Raw genomic sequence first — 13,812 nt, forward strand, 5'->3', positions numbered from 1 at the left:
GCCTAGAACTTCCGTCCTATCTCTCTTTTGTGCCATCTTTATAAAATCCTCGAAAGAATGTTGCTCAATGGTCTCAGCGCTGTCATCGAGCCACAACTGATTACACAACGAGCTGGATTTATAGCAAATAAAAATTGTGTAGCACAGATACTCAATCTGACACAGAGTACTGAGTACGGTTTTGAGCGGGGTCTGATCGTTGGAGCAGTATTCAAAGATCTCTCCGCATCTTATTGTACTGCGCAGCACAATATCATTTTTCAGAGACTATATCAACTATCGAGAGATTATAAATTTACGAGCTTCATAGGAACTCTAGAACCGTAGATTTTTCGTCGAACGAGAAGGCAAGAAGAGTGGATGGAGAACACAAAAAAGTGGTCAGCCTCGAGGTAGGGTCCTAGCACCAACCTTGTTTAACATGTTGACGATCTGGCGCTAATATCTCAAGCCAAAGACTTTGAAACAGTAGAGAGACATCTAACAAATGGACTTTACACTCTCGCGGCATACTACCAAAATAACTAGCTGAAACCGAATCTGGCTACAACTCAAGTATGCGCTTTTCGTCTACGAACAAAGATGTCATCAGAAAATTAAAAGTCGTATGGAATGGCATAGAGCTGTCACAATGCACAATATCCGGGGGTCACGCTGGACTGTGCTCTGACAGCTTAGGAAGCACTGCCTAAATACAAAACAAATAGTATCCGCCCGCAATAATGTCATCAGGAAGCCCACAAATAGCGGATGGGGTGCCTAACCGAAAGTACTGAGAACATCGGCACTTCCCTTATGTTACTCTGCCAGTGAATACGCCTGCCCTGTTTGCTTGTCCCAGGCATTTGGACGTTGCCATCAATGAGGAATGTATACTAACATCAGGATGCCTGAGAGCAACGCCTACCTACAAACTCTACAGACTATAGATGGACAGAAGGACTAGGAGAAGACTAAGAGAGACAGGGAGGAGGAGGAGGAGGGGGAGGAGGAGGCGGAAGTAGACAGAGAGAAGGAAGAGGTTGGTGGAGGGAGGGAGGGAGGCGTGGAGGAGAAGGGCAGCGACATGGGGGATGGATAGAGAGAGGATGGAGGAGACGTCGAGGGGATGGGTAGTGAGAGGCGTTGGAGAAGGTTCGCAGAGAGGGGGAAGGAGGAAATGGACAGAGAGAGAGGGGCAGGAGGAGTCGGATAGAGAGAGGGGGCAAGAGGAAATGGAGTGAAAGACGAGGGAGGAGGGAATATAGACTAATAGGTGATCGGAATTAATAAATACCCAGGCAATGTCGGGTTTCTCGGCCAGTAGGTTATAATTACGTGCAGCTGTCCTATGACCCTTGTTGAATCTAGGAACGACCTGCACTTTTCGCCAGTCGCTATGTATCATTTGTTGCTCCAGTAATCCACCATAGTTAGCCTTAGCTTATCTAAATCGCACCACGATATCTCGTTGTGGATATATTAGACATGGCGTGTCGTGACTGCCTCACACTGTGTGTGTACACAATAACAGTGGAGCTACGTGTAGGAAAACCGACGGTAAGAAATAGTGCCCATCTGTTACCTGTTAGGCTCTCTTCATTGAATTAAAAACCAATCCAGTAGCCGCCAGCCGCTCACCAAACATTCGTATCCCACTGCCTCTGATATTCGACCAGCCTCACCGAGCAAACGTTTGACCAAAACGCATAGAACGTTCATACAACCATGTGGAACTCTTAGAAAAGCTCCTCTTTGGGATGTTGTTCAACTCGTGCCTCACATTGATTTGAATGACGGTTTGTAAGTAACTCGTTTACCCTTCATCTGAAAATCTGTTATTTTACTGTAGTTTATTTGATAACACCATGTCTGATCACCCGTGGTGGTTGTTTCCAGAAAAGAAATGTCCACATTTTGCATTTCAGTCAAGTTGCGGTAGGAATTCACTCCTCCTTTTTATTCTGGAATCAAAGTGTGGGGGATAAACTTTGCACATACTTTAATCTTATAAAAAGCATCCTGGAGAATGTCTCGAACACTCGATTTAGAGCTGTTGCTTCACTGCAGTTGCCGCGCGGAGTGGCCGCGCGGTTTGAGGCGTTATATCGCGGACTGCGCGGCCCCTCCCGTCAGAGGTTCAAGTCCTCTCTCGGGCATGGATGTGTGTGTTGTTCTTAGCATACGTTAGTTTAGGGACCTATTACCTAAGCAGTTTAGTCCCTTAGGAATTCACACGCATTTGAACGTCCACTGCAATTTGTGAGACAACAACGTTGGTATACAATGGCATCACGTCAATTACTTAACACTGCCAGCTCACAACTGACTGGTCCAAAGCATAGTTGTTGTTTTCAGTTCTTAGTTTAAATTATGATTGCTGTTGTCACACAAGGAATTCAATCAGTCTCGCAACGTTTTAGACGGACCGTGTACATACTACAACCGTGCGGAACATGAACAAAATATATTGATGATCCAAAGTTTTACTACCAACTGCTTAATATCGCGTTGTGATACTTTCTGAATGCAATACAGAAGCTGTTAAGCGTGGCATAGATTCGACAAGTCATTGATGGGTTTCTGGAGGTATGTGGCCCAAAGATGCCTAAACACAGGTCACACAGTTCTCATAAATCATGCGACACTTGTTTGTGACTATGTCCCAGATGTCTGCAGTTGTGTACATAATAGCCGAATTTTGTTGCCAAACGTGAGTTCACCATCGTGTTTCTCAAACCACTGCAGCCCGAGTCTGGTGTTGAGGCACCAACGGTTATCCTGCTGGAAGAAGTGATCACCGTTGGGAAAAATCTGGCAGGTTGTCAGAAATAATGTTCACGTAGTCCGCAGCTGGCATGGTGCCCATGGAAACCGAGATGAATATCCCCACAGCATAATGCTGATCCTATCGACCTGTATTGTGCTGTGATGTGTATCTCAAACGGTAGTTCATGTGGATAATGCGTATCTGGACATGAACATCGACGTGGTGTAAAGAGAAATGTGGTGCATCCGACCAGTCGACACATTTCTCTCTGTTTTCGGTCCAATTTCGATGATCCTGTATCCACTGCAGTCCCAATCGGCAATGCTGCTGGGTCAAAAGGAGGCTCCACAGCAGAGGACCCCTAAACCTTCCTGTGTCCAATAATGTGTTCTGAACGTTCTGTTACGAAACACTTGTGCTGGTACGAGCATTGTACGCTGTCATCAGGTCTGTCACAGAACACTCCCATCTTACTTTACAGACAAGCGTCCGACCTCCACGTTCTGTGATGAGCCTTGACTGTCCTTCAACAACGTTCCATATACACGATGTTGCAGTGCTTTTGTTATTCTGAATTCCGACTACGGTCGTTATGAAGTACATTAAATGTATTCGCAGTGGTATGGAATGACGACAGTGAAACTTTGTGCCAGATCGAGATTCGAACCCGGATTTCCCGCTTATCGCGAGCGGTCGCCGTACCATTTGGCTATCCCTGCACGACTCATGGCCTGACCCAGTTTCCACATGTTGCCAACCATGCATGCATGGATGCATGCTTGCATGTCCAAAGGAACTTTGCATCGTAATTCGGAATGACGTAAACACTGCAATATAGTATTTATCCTTTGACACTGAGCAAGCGACTTTCAAGTAAAATGTCTCACCTGCAAGGGGATATACATAATGGATGTAGGGGTACAAATTATAGATGCATGGTTGACGACATATGGAAGTTTGGGTATGGCTATGAGTCATGCACGGACAGCCAAATGGTAAGGCGACCACTTGCGATAAGTGGGCAATCCGGGTTCGAGGCTTGGCACAAATTTTCATTGTCGTTATTCCTTTCTGAGCTTATCGTTGTCTATCTTCACAAATGCGAATACATTTAATGTACTTTCCATAAACTCTCACGACAATGGTTCTCAGACAACCAACCAGCTTTCTCGTTTTCATGATTCTCGTTTCAAGACGCCGGACCATAACAATTTGCCCTTTGACGAAGTTTTTTGCACCAGTAGATTTCTTATTTGCGGCCGGTATTCTCTCTTGAATCTTACCCCATTCGTCTCTGTTGTGCTTATATACTGGGTGTTTATAATTAAAGTGCCCCTACACACAAAAGTCCATTGTGGACTATAACTATCATATGAGAGCGAAACCTGGAAGATATGCTAATGCGTTAATGTAGAACTGACTTACGCTAAAAAAAAAAAAAAATAAAAAAAAATAAATAAATAAATAAATAAAAATAGTTCCAGTTTTGGCCACCAGGAGCAAAACTGGCGCTGTACAGCATGCAGTGCTCATACTGAACAAATTGTGTAAGTGGCAGTTAATAATAAAATCAGTTATTTGATCTTTTTATGCCCACATCCTGTTTCAAACCCATTACACAAGGAAATATATCCGTATATCTTTCTTGCATTCACAGCACCAGATATGCATATGGTGGCCAAAATTTGAACTAATTTTTTTCCTGTATACATGTAAATCAATTTTGCATTCAGGCATTAGATGATCTACCAAGTTTCGCTGCCATACGACAATTACAGCCCACACTGAACCTCTGGGAGTAACTGCACTTTAATTACAACCAGTTGGTATTTTTCTTACTGCATCGCATTGGCCAGTGGTAATTACGTTTTGGTTCATACATGTAGATGAGCTGCTGAGTGTTTGCTTCCCTTCTGAGGTGGAGGAGCGTTACTAAATTTACTTGACGATAAAATACAATGAAACAGTATTCAAACCTCACAGCTGAAAACAGATAAGCCAATTTTGAGAATAATGGATGCCTAGGATACTTCATTACAGAAAGAAATCACACAACTCTGCTAATCTCCTTGACCGAGCGCCAAAGAATCGACTGCACCCAAATATACAATCAGCTAACGGCTCTGTCTCAGTGATAGCACCGGTTCCCGTCAGATCACCGAAGTTAAGCGCTGTCGGGCTGGGCTAGCACTTGGATGGGTGATCATCCGGTCTGCCGAGCGCTGTTAGCAAGCAGGATGCAATCAGCCCTTGTCAGGCAAACTGAGGAGCTACTTGATTAAGAAGTAGCGGCTTCGGTCTCGTAAACTGATGTACGGCCGGGAGAGCTCCATATCCGCATCCAGTGACGCCAGTAGGCTGAGGATGACACGGCGGCCGGTCGGTACCGTTTGGCCTTTATGGCCTGTTTGGGCGGAGTTTATTCAAATACACAATCAATCGTCTTTGAGCCCCATTCACATTCCAGAGAGTATGCGTTTCCGGACGGTAGTTTGTTTTGTTTTTCTTGTCTAAGTGACTTGTAATTTTTTTATTTATATGCTGGATTGACTTCTCATCCGCTGCCTATGTACTGTAGCAAGTCGTGTTACACCTACCATTATTGTTTTCGATTGTGCACGTTTTGTCATCAAAAAGATGTGAATATTATCCAGCTATGTTACGCTATCGAATTAGTAGCTTGTAATGACATCTTACATTAATAACTTAGTATATTAGTATGTTATAAATACGTCAGAATTACGCTGTAAGCTTAACCGATGTTAATTTAATCGAATGGACTATTTGCTGTTACACAGATGTAGGTTTGCCTTTCTACAGCCCATTTTCGAAGAGAGTTGTAGGGTCACTGTATTGCCTTGCGTGTTCCTATAATATCTCTGGAACCTATACTAAACTTCCTCGAGCCCGGATTTCACCAGTTCTTTCATCTTTTTGCAAATAATTCGTGTTAGTACATTGCATGGCTTAGTAAATTCATATTCATACCTGTCAGTACTTGTTCTATTTGGAAGTGGCCTTCCTACATTGTTCTTGAAATCCGACGGTAATCCGCCTGTGTCACATTTCTTGCATACCAGGTGTAATAGTTCTGTCATGGTTTATTTTCCCAAGATCTCAATAATTATGAGGAAGTGTTGCCTTCTCCAATGGCCTTCTTTCAACTTAGTCCTTCAGTGCTCTATCAAATTCTTCTCGCAGTGCCGTGTCTCTCATCTCATCTTCATCTACCTTCTCTGGCCACTCTATAGCGTTGTCTTCATTTAACTTCTTTTCCTTTATTGTATTTCGATTCCCCATCCAAGGGGGGGGGGGGGCGGTAGAAGTGTAATACGGTGCTCTGCAGCGTACAGATAAAGTTAAAAAACGTAATGAGGAGATATAACGATAAAAAGAGGTGATAAGACGGTGACTTTAAATCTGGTACATGGCGAAAAAGTTGTGAAGAAAACATAAAGAACAAAGAGGCCAGAGATGCTCTACTTTGTGTAGATGCTCTACTTCGTGCAGATGCCGCTCCTGTCGTGGTGGCGTCCTAGTCGGCGTGCTATTGGCTGACGTCCCGTCTCGCAGTCCTCTCTGTTGTATCGTTCTTGATCTTCGTAACGACGCTTGTCGCTACGCCGGGACAGAAGTGTTTCCATATGTAGTGGATTAGGAAAAATACGTGAGCAGAAAAGGGCAAACAAGTGAGAAAGGCATCATGTTGATTTTGTTATTGACCGCCGCTTACACACTTTTTTCATTGTGAACACTGGAGATATCGACGAGATGCTGCATCCGTAAAACGACGTGATCAATATCGCAAAATAGGAAATAATTTTTTCCCATCGTAAATCGGTTCCGAATTTAAGCATTAGCAAACCTACCAAGTTCGGCTACCATATGATAATTACACCCCACACTATACCTAGCGTGAGTAGCAACACTTTAACGATAACCACGCGTTACATTCCTACCACATTTCAGCTTTCCATTCCTTCATTAGTACTGGCTAGTCTTCTGAGCTCTTGTTATGCATACAACTGTTCCTCTTTTCTCCCAAGGTATATTTCATTTTCGTGTCGCCAGTATCTATCTCTCCTCTAGCCTTGCATTCTTCTGTAGCTTTGCTGTTGTTCTCTAACAATTTCTGCTGAGGTATTTTACACTTAAAATATTTTTGTAGGGTGTGGGGTGGGGGTGGGGATGGGTGGGGGGGATGGGTGGGGGGTGGGAGGGAATCAGTCTTCTGATTGGTCTGATACGGACGCTCACGACAGCCTCTTCTGTGCAAATCTCTTCAGCTCAGGGTAACGCTTGCACACAGCGTCCTCAATTACTCTTTGCATATATTCCAGAAGAATGTTGAAAATTAGGTGGAATGATACGGTAAGGAGTGAAAAGGTTGCGCGCAGACTCGGCGAGGAAAGAAATATACGGAAGTCACTGACAAGAAGAAGGGACAGGATGATATGACGTCTGTTAATACATCAGTGAATGACTTCCATGGTACTGGAGGGAGCCGCAGAGGGTAAAAACTGTAGAAGAAGACAGAGATTAGAATACATCCAGCTGCTCTGGCGCATCAAAATAGTTAGAAAAAAACATACTGATGAAGTAAGCTCTGCTTTTATTCATATTTAAATATATTTAAAAATCTCATTTTAAATTAATATTCTATTTATTTTTCAATAAGTATAAAATTAAAATAAAATGTTTGTTGTATATATTTTTTTAAATGATGACCAATTACAAGAGCTGAAGCAATATATCATCGATTTGGACTGAAGAGGTTTTGGACACAATAGGCTTTGGACCGACAAGGCGTGACTTTGCTCTAGTTGTCTACGATCGTGCTGAATTTGAGAATATAGAGTACAGATTCAGCAAAGCCCAAAAAATGACTCAGAAAGATTTTATTCAAATTTTCCTTTCATAAAACAGAACCTACGTCGGCAGCTAGATTAGCTGCTTTTAGTAGTAGAGAAACTTTTGAATATATATAGAGAAATAAGAAAAAAATACAAATTTGAGCCCAGCAGATTTTTAATGTTGATGAGACACGATGTTCAGATGTTCCCACGAAGGTACCACAAGTACTGAGCCGTACTGGCAAAAGAGAGGTAATAAAGGTTTGCCCTTTTGAGAGAGGAACATATGCTTTACCTCTTTTACGTCAAGCTGCACCTAAAGAGGGTCCAAGAAAACGAAAAAAGAAGTTGCCATCTCTAAACACATCCACCAAACCCGTGAAAATAGCTCTGGAAGAAAGAGGAAAACGAGAAGAAGAAACACGAAAGAAAAATGAAGAGAGAGAAAAAAATTAGAAAGGAATGCAGATGCAACTTAATTTCGTCTACTTCGTGGCTCCAATTCTGATATTAAGTTTATTTCTGATCTCATTTCTGCTACTTTTCGTATTATTCGCCTTCCTTCTCGGCTCAACATCGAGGGAAGTGGTGCGGCGGTTAGTACACCACTGGCCATTAAACTTGCTACACCAAGAAGAAATGCAGATGATAAACGGGTATTCATTGAACAAATATATTATACTAGAACTGACATGCGATTACATTTTCACGCAATTTGAGTGCATAGATCCTGAGAAATCAGTACCGAGAACAACCACCTCTGGCCGTAATAACGGCCTTGATACACCTGGGCATTGAGTCAAACAGAGCTTGGATGGCGTGTACAGGTACAGCTGCCCATGCAGCTTCAACACGATACCACAGTTCATAAAGAGTAGTGACTGGCGTAATGTGACGAGCCAGTTGCTCGGCCACCATTGACCAGATGTTTTCAGCTGGTGAGAGATCTGGAGAATGTGCTGGCCAGGGCAGCAGTCGAACATTTTCTGTATCCAGAAAGGCCCGTACAGGACCTGCAACATGCGGTCGTGCATTATCCTGCTGAAATGTAGGCTTTCGCAGGGATCGAATGAAGGGTGGAGCCACGGGTCGTAACACATCTGAAATGTAACGTCCACTGTACAAAGTGCCGTCAATGCGAACAAGAGGTGACCGAGACGTGTAACCAATGGCAGCCCATTCCATCACGCCGTGTGATACGCCGGTATGGCGATGACGAATACACGCTTCCAATGTGCGTTCACTGCGATGTCGACAAACACGGATACGACCATCATGATGCTGTAAACAGAACCTGGATTCATCCGAGAAAATGACGTTTTGCCATTCGTGCACCCAGGTTCGTCGTTAAGTACACCATCGCAGGCGCTCTTGTAGGTGATCCAGCGTCAAGGGTAACCGCAACCACGGTCTTCGAGCTGACAGTCCATGCTACTACAAACGTCGTCGAACTGTTCGTGCATATGGTTGTCGTCTTGCAAACGTCCCTATCTGTTGACTCAGGGATCGAGACGTGGCTGCACGATCCGTTACAGCCATGCGGATAAGATGCCTGTCATTTCGACTGCTAGTGATACGAGGCCGTTGGGATCCAGCACGGCGTTCCGTATTACCCTCCTGAACCCACCGATTCCATATTCTGCTTACAGTCATTGGATCTCGACCAACGCGAGCAGCAGTGTCGCGATACAATAAACAGCATTCGCGATAGGCTACAATCCGACATTTATCAAAGTCGGAAACGCGATGGTACACATTTCTCCTCCTTACACGAGGCATCACAACAACGTTTCAACAGGCAACGGTGGTCAACTGCTGTTTGTGTATGAGAAATCGGTTGGAAACTTTCCTCGTGTTAGCACATTGTTGGTGTCGCCACCGGCGCCAACGTTGTGTGAATGCTCTGAAAAGCTAATCATTTGCATATCACAGCATCTTCTTCCTGTCGCTTAAATTTCGCGTCTGTAGCAAATCATCTTCATGGTGTAGCAATTTTAATGGCCAGTAGTGTAGCATACTGGATTCGCATTCGGGAGGACACCGTGTAAGGGGTCCGTAGGTCCTTACTATAAGTTTGCACTTGGCACAGGTCGATAGGGCAAACAATCGATAGTGTGTCGTGTTGCGAGAGCGAGTGTAGAGTTGAGTCAGTAGTTCCCAGGCTGCGGGCCGAGCGGTGTGGAGGCCTGTTGCTGTAATGCAAGGCTTTACCGACAAAGGGAGTGGCCATCGCCGCGGTTTAACCCCTTAGTGTTAGAATAATACGGGAAAGTGAAAAAGTATAATTACGAGAGTGATCAGTGATATTTCTGTGCCGATATTTGTGGTTCCGCGTCTACCGCGCCGGCATCATTTGGATTGCAGTGTTGGATTGCAGTGTTGGATTGCAGTGATTGAATTTGCGTGTGACGATAATGAATAGCGAGGAAGCCTGTGCCGAGATTAGCCGTAATTAAATATGTATGACGAGGGCAGTGGCTGTCTCCTTCCTTTTGTGTTTTTGAGACGAATATAGGTCCTTGATTAGTGAAGCTGTGTTGGCGTTTCTTCTTGTCACCGGACATTTCATTATTACAGCATTTGAGAAGCACAAAATGGAATGTAACTACTCCGTAGCAGTCAAATCCGATTGCCAGCCCCATTAGGTACACGGTCACATTAATTAATATCTGTTTGGGCTGCTATCAGATCCCGATAGAGCGGGATATGTAAATCGGACTTGTACAACCGGTTCAGATCGGCGTCTCACCAACCACATTTAGGTTTTCCGTGATTCCCCTAAACCCCTGAAAAGGCACGGTCGAAATCCTTCCCCATCCTTAAACAATCGGTCTCTAATGAACTCTCTGTGGATGGAACGTTAGACCCTAACCTTACTGCCTTGCTTCTCCTAGGCATACGGTGAAGTAAATACTGTGAGTTAGTGCCAGCAGGCCCGCGGAACGGGAGGCAACCGGCCGAGGGTTTTTGCCGCGGCTGCTGGATATTGTCCACACAAGACAGGGCGCGTGGTTTTTGTGGCGGGCGCCGCGGCTGGAGCAGCCTCCGGTCCAGCCAGCGCAGGCGCGGCCGATCCCTGTCGCCTCGCGTGCCGCCGCTGCAGCAGGGTTGCAGCCACTCGCCACTTAGGCCGCAGTCGGTTCCGGATAAGAGTACACTCGGCAGGAGATACTATGAGACCAGGCCAGCACAACAGATTTCTCCCCTTGTATATACACTGTGTGGCCAAATGTCGCGGGAAAGGCGCTGGGTGCGATGCAGATCGCCGGCTGCTGAAGCCTATGCTTTCTCTGTACAGTGCTGGCCGGAACAGCTTCCTGACAACCTATATTCGAGTCGGGGGCGCTGTCTTATTTACAGTGGCCCGTCGATCGTCCAGCACGGGTCTGCGTCAACTGTTCTGTGATTCGGATTTACGCGTGTGGCATGGTTGTCCCTGAGGAATTCTAGGTACTCTTGATCCCGGAATTATTGATCAATCTCCGATATGGTATGACTCATAAGATTTGCACCGACTGCAAAGCCCGTTAACTCGACAGGTGCTGCCGCGCTCGCTACACACTTGCTTGTAACAGATTGTTCGCATAAACTCAAGTATCGTACACTTTCATACAGTATGATGTCAGATCCAATTAATAAACAGGAAGTAGTAAATACATGAAGTATATTCGTAGCTGAGGCTATGGACGACCATCAGCTGTATAACGGAATGACGATAATGAAGGTGTGTGCCGGACTGGGACTCGAATCCGGATTTCCCAATTATCGCGAGCAGTCGACTCACCACAAGGCTATCCGAGCACGACACTCGACCAGACCCAACTGCTATACGGCGTAAAGTACGTGGATACAACCTGCACCCGTACATCCATTATGTATATTCCCATACAAGAAAGACACCACCGAGTAGTTGAAACGTCGCTGGTGAGAGAAGCGGATATGACTGACCATATACTTTAACAAACGAACGTGTCACAACACGGACGGAAACAAGAAGACATGCCGGGTGCATCACTTCCACGTGTCTGTTACTACTGTTATTTTTCGTTTTTCTTCTCAATGTCTATGACACGCTAGAAGCGTCGTTGAGTTTCCTCCCTCTGACTTAGCTCGGCGTGCCGTATGCCTTCCCCTTTGGTTCTTCATGTATACATAAAAATGAGATATATAAAATGAATAAAGAAAATAAATAACGTAATTGTTGTTCTAGGGCTGTCAGGCTGCAGTAGCCGAACGAGACAGACGCAGCAACAAGGAAGTAACCGCTTTTGTGACATTTAAGAGTTCCTAACCAGGAGCGAATTTTATTATGTCATCTGTGTGCTTTAATAGTTTAGTTTCTTGAGTTTCTGCGTGTAAATTTAGTATCTAATAGCCACTGTTCTCGCGTTTTCGTTTGCGTCGGAAAGTAAACAGACTTCGTGACATATTACAAGTTTCCAGAATGACATTTTCATTTTGCAGCGGAGTGTGCGCTGATATTTTTCATATTAGCGCACACTCCGTTTCAGAGTGAAAATCTCATTCTGCAAACATCCCCCAGGCTGTGGCTAAGCCATGTCTCCGCAATATCCTTTCTGCCAGGAGTGCTAGTTCTGCAGGGTCGCAGAAGAGCTTCTGTGAAGTTTGGAAAGTAGGAGACGAGGTACTGACGGAAGTGGAGCTGTGAGGACGGGACGTGAGTCATGCTTGGATAGCTCAGATGGTAGAGCACTTGCCCACGAAAGGCAAAGTTCCCGAGTTCGAGTCTCGGTCCAGCACATAGTTTTAATCTGCCAGGAAGTTTCATATTACAAGTTCTTAATCAAGGGTGAATTATTTAGTTTCACCTGAGTGCTTTGATAGTTAGGTTTTTAAATTTGAACAGTTCTCGGGTATCCGACCGGGTAGCGTAGTAATTTCTCCACAATATTTCGGCAGACGTACACGCTGCCATCTTCAGGTGGTTCCTTACGAATGCTCAAAAAAAAAAAAAAAAAAAAAAAAGACATTTCAAATGGCTCTGAGCACTATGGGACTTAACAGCTATGGTCATCAGTCCCCTACAACTTAGAACTACTTACACCTGACTAACCTAAGGACATCACGCAACACCCAGTCATCACGAGGCAGAGAAAATCCCTGACCTGACGAATGCTGTGCTGTTCCTCTTGGCGCCCTATATATACTAGCCGTTACCCCCTCCACCGATCCTCTCCTGGTGTCTTCGGTGCGGCCGGCGCGGCGGCTACTGGAGGTGGTGGGGGAAGCGGCGCCTGGGTCTGAACTGGGGTCTGCAGTCTCCCTGCTGCCGCCGTCGGGGGCGGTCCTCGATCTCTGGGATCGCATCTTTCTCTCCAGTCTGAGTGCAGAGTTCCAAGCCTGACTAAGTTGAAGGCCGCTGTCTTTATTAATTTGATCGTCCTGTAGTCGGATTTCGATGGCCTCTTTAGTAACGCAGTCTCAGAAGTAGGATTATTGACAGAGTATTGTTTTTTTCATAGTCCATAGTATGGACGCTATCCCGTCGGATACCTGAGAACTCTTCAAATTGGAAATACGCTGGGAAAATTTCAGATCGCAGGTTTTTGAATATCTGCGTATTATTAGACACAATTCCTGGGTCTATAGTAGAGTTGCGCAGCACGTGCCGATAGTCCGTTTATCTGCACAGTTTAGTTTTCCACGGTCTTTAGTATGGACAGGGACTGTGATTGTTGTGTGCAGATGCGAGCCGAGTTTGTGACACTTCGCTGTCAGCTTCAGGCTGTGATGGCTTCGGTTACACAGATTGAGGCTGCAGTGAATGGGCACCACTGTTGTGGGCCAGCCGTGGGGATCCAACGGACGTCCAGCACGTCAGAGTCCTCTGATCGGTCCTCACCGGTGGCCAACCCAGTTACTGCTTGCACTGAGGCTGACCCCTCACCTGTGGTCGAGTGGGAGGTCGCCCCGGGGTGAAGCAGGCGGCGTAAGACATCCCAGGCGGCCGCACGAAAGGCCTCCCCGGTTTGTCTGACAAACATGTTCCAGGTGCTCTCTGTGGCTGACGCCGTCGCTGAGCCAGATGCCGTCGCCTGTCATGCTTCAGAGGAAACCACTCAGCCTGCAAGATTCGGGCAATCACAGAGGGTGGGATTATTGGTAGTTGGGAGCTCCAACGATAGGCGCGTTATGGGGCCCCTTAGGAACTTGGCTGACAAGAAGGGTATGAAAACCAATGTGCTCTCC

At 45.5% G+C, this 13,812-nt stretch overlaps 1 pseudogene; it reads left to right on the forward strand.

Annotated features, from left to right (window-relative positions):
• Positions 1-4,862: 4,862 nt before the first annotated feature.
• Positions 4,863-4,980, forward strand: LOC124608077 (annotated as a pseudogene).
• Positions 4,981-13,812: the final 8,832 nt, after the last annotated feature.

Source organism: Schistocerca americana, chromosome 3 (assembly GCF_021461395.2).
Source record: "Schistocerca americana isolate TAMUIC-IGC-003095 chromosome 3, iqSchAmer2.1, whole genome shotgun sequence".
Lineage (NCBI taxonomy): Eukaryota > Metazoa > Arthropoda > Insecta > Orthoptera > Acrididae > Schistocerca > Schistocerca americana.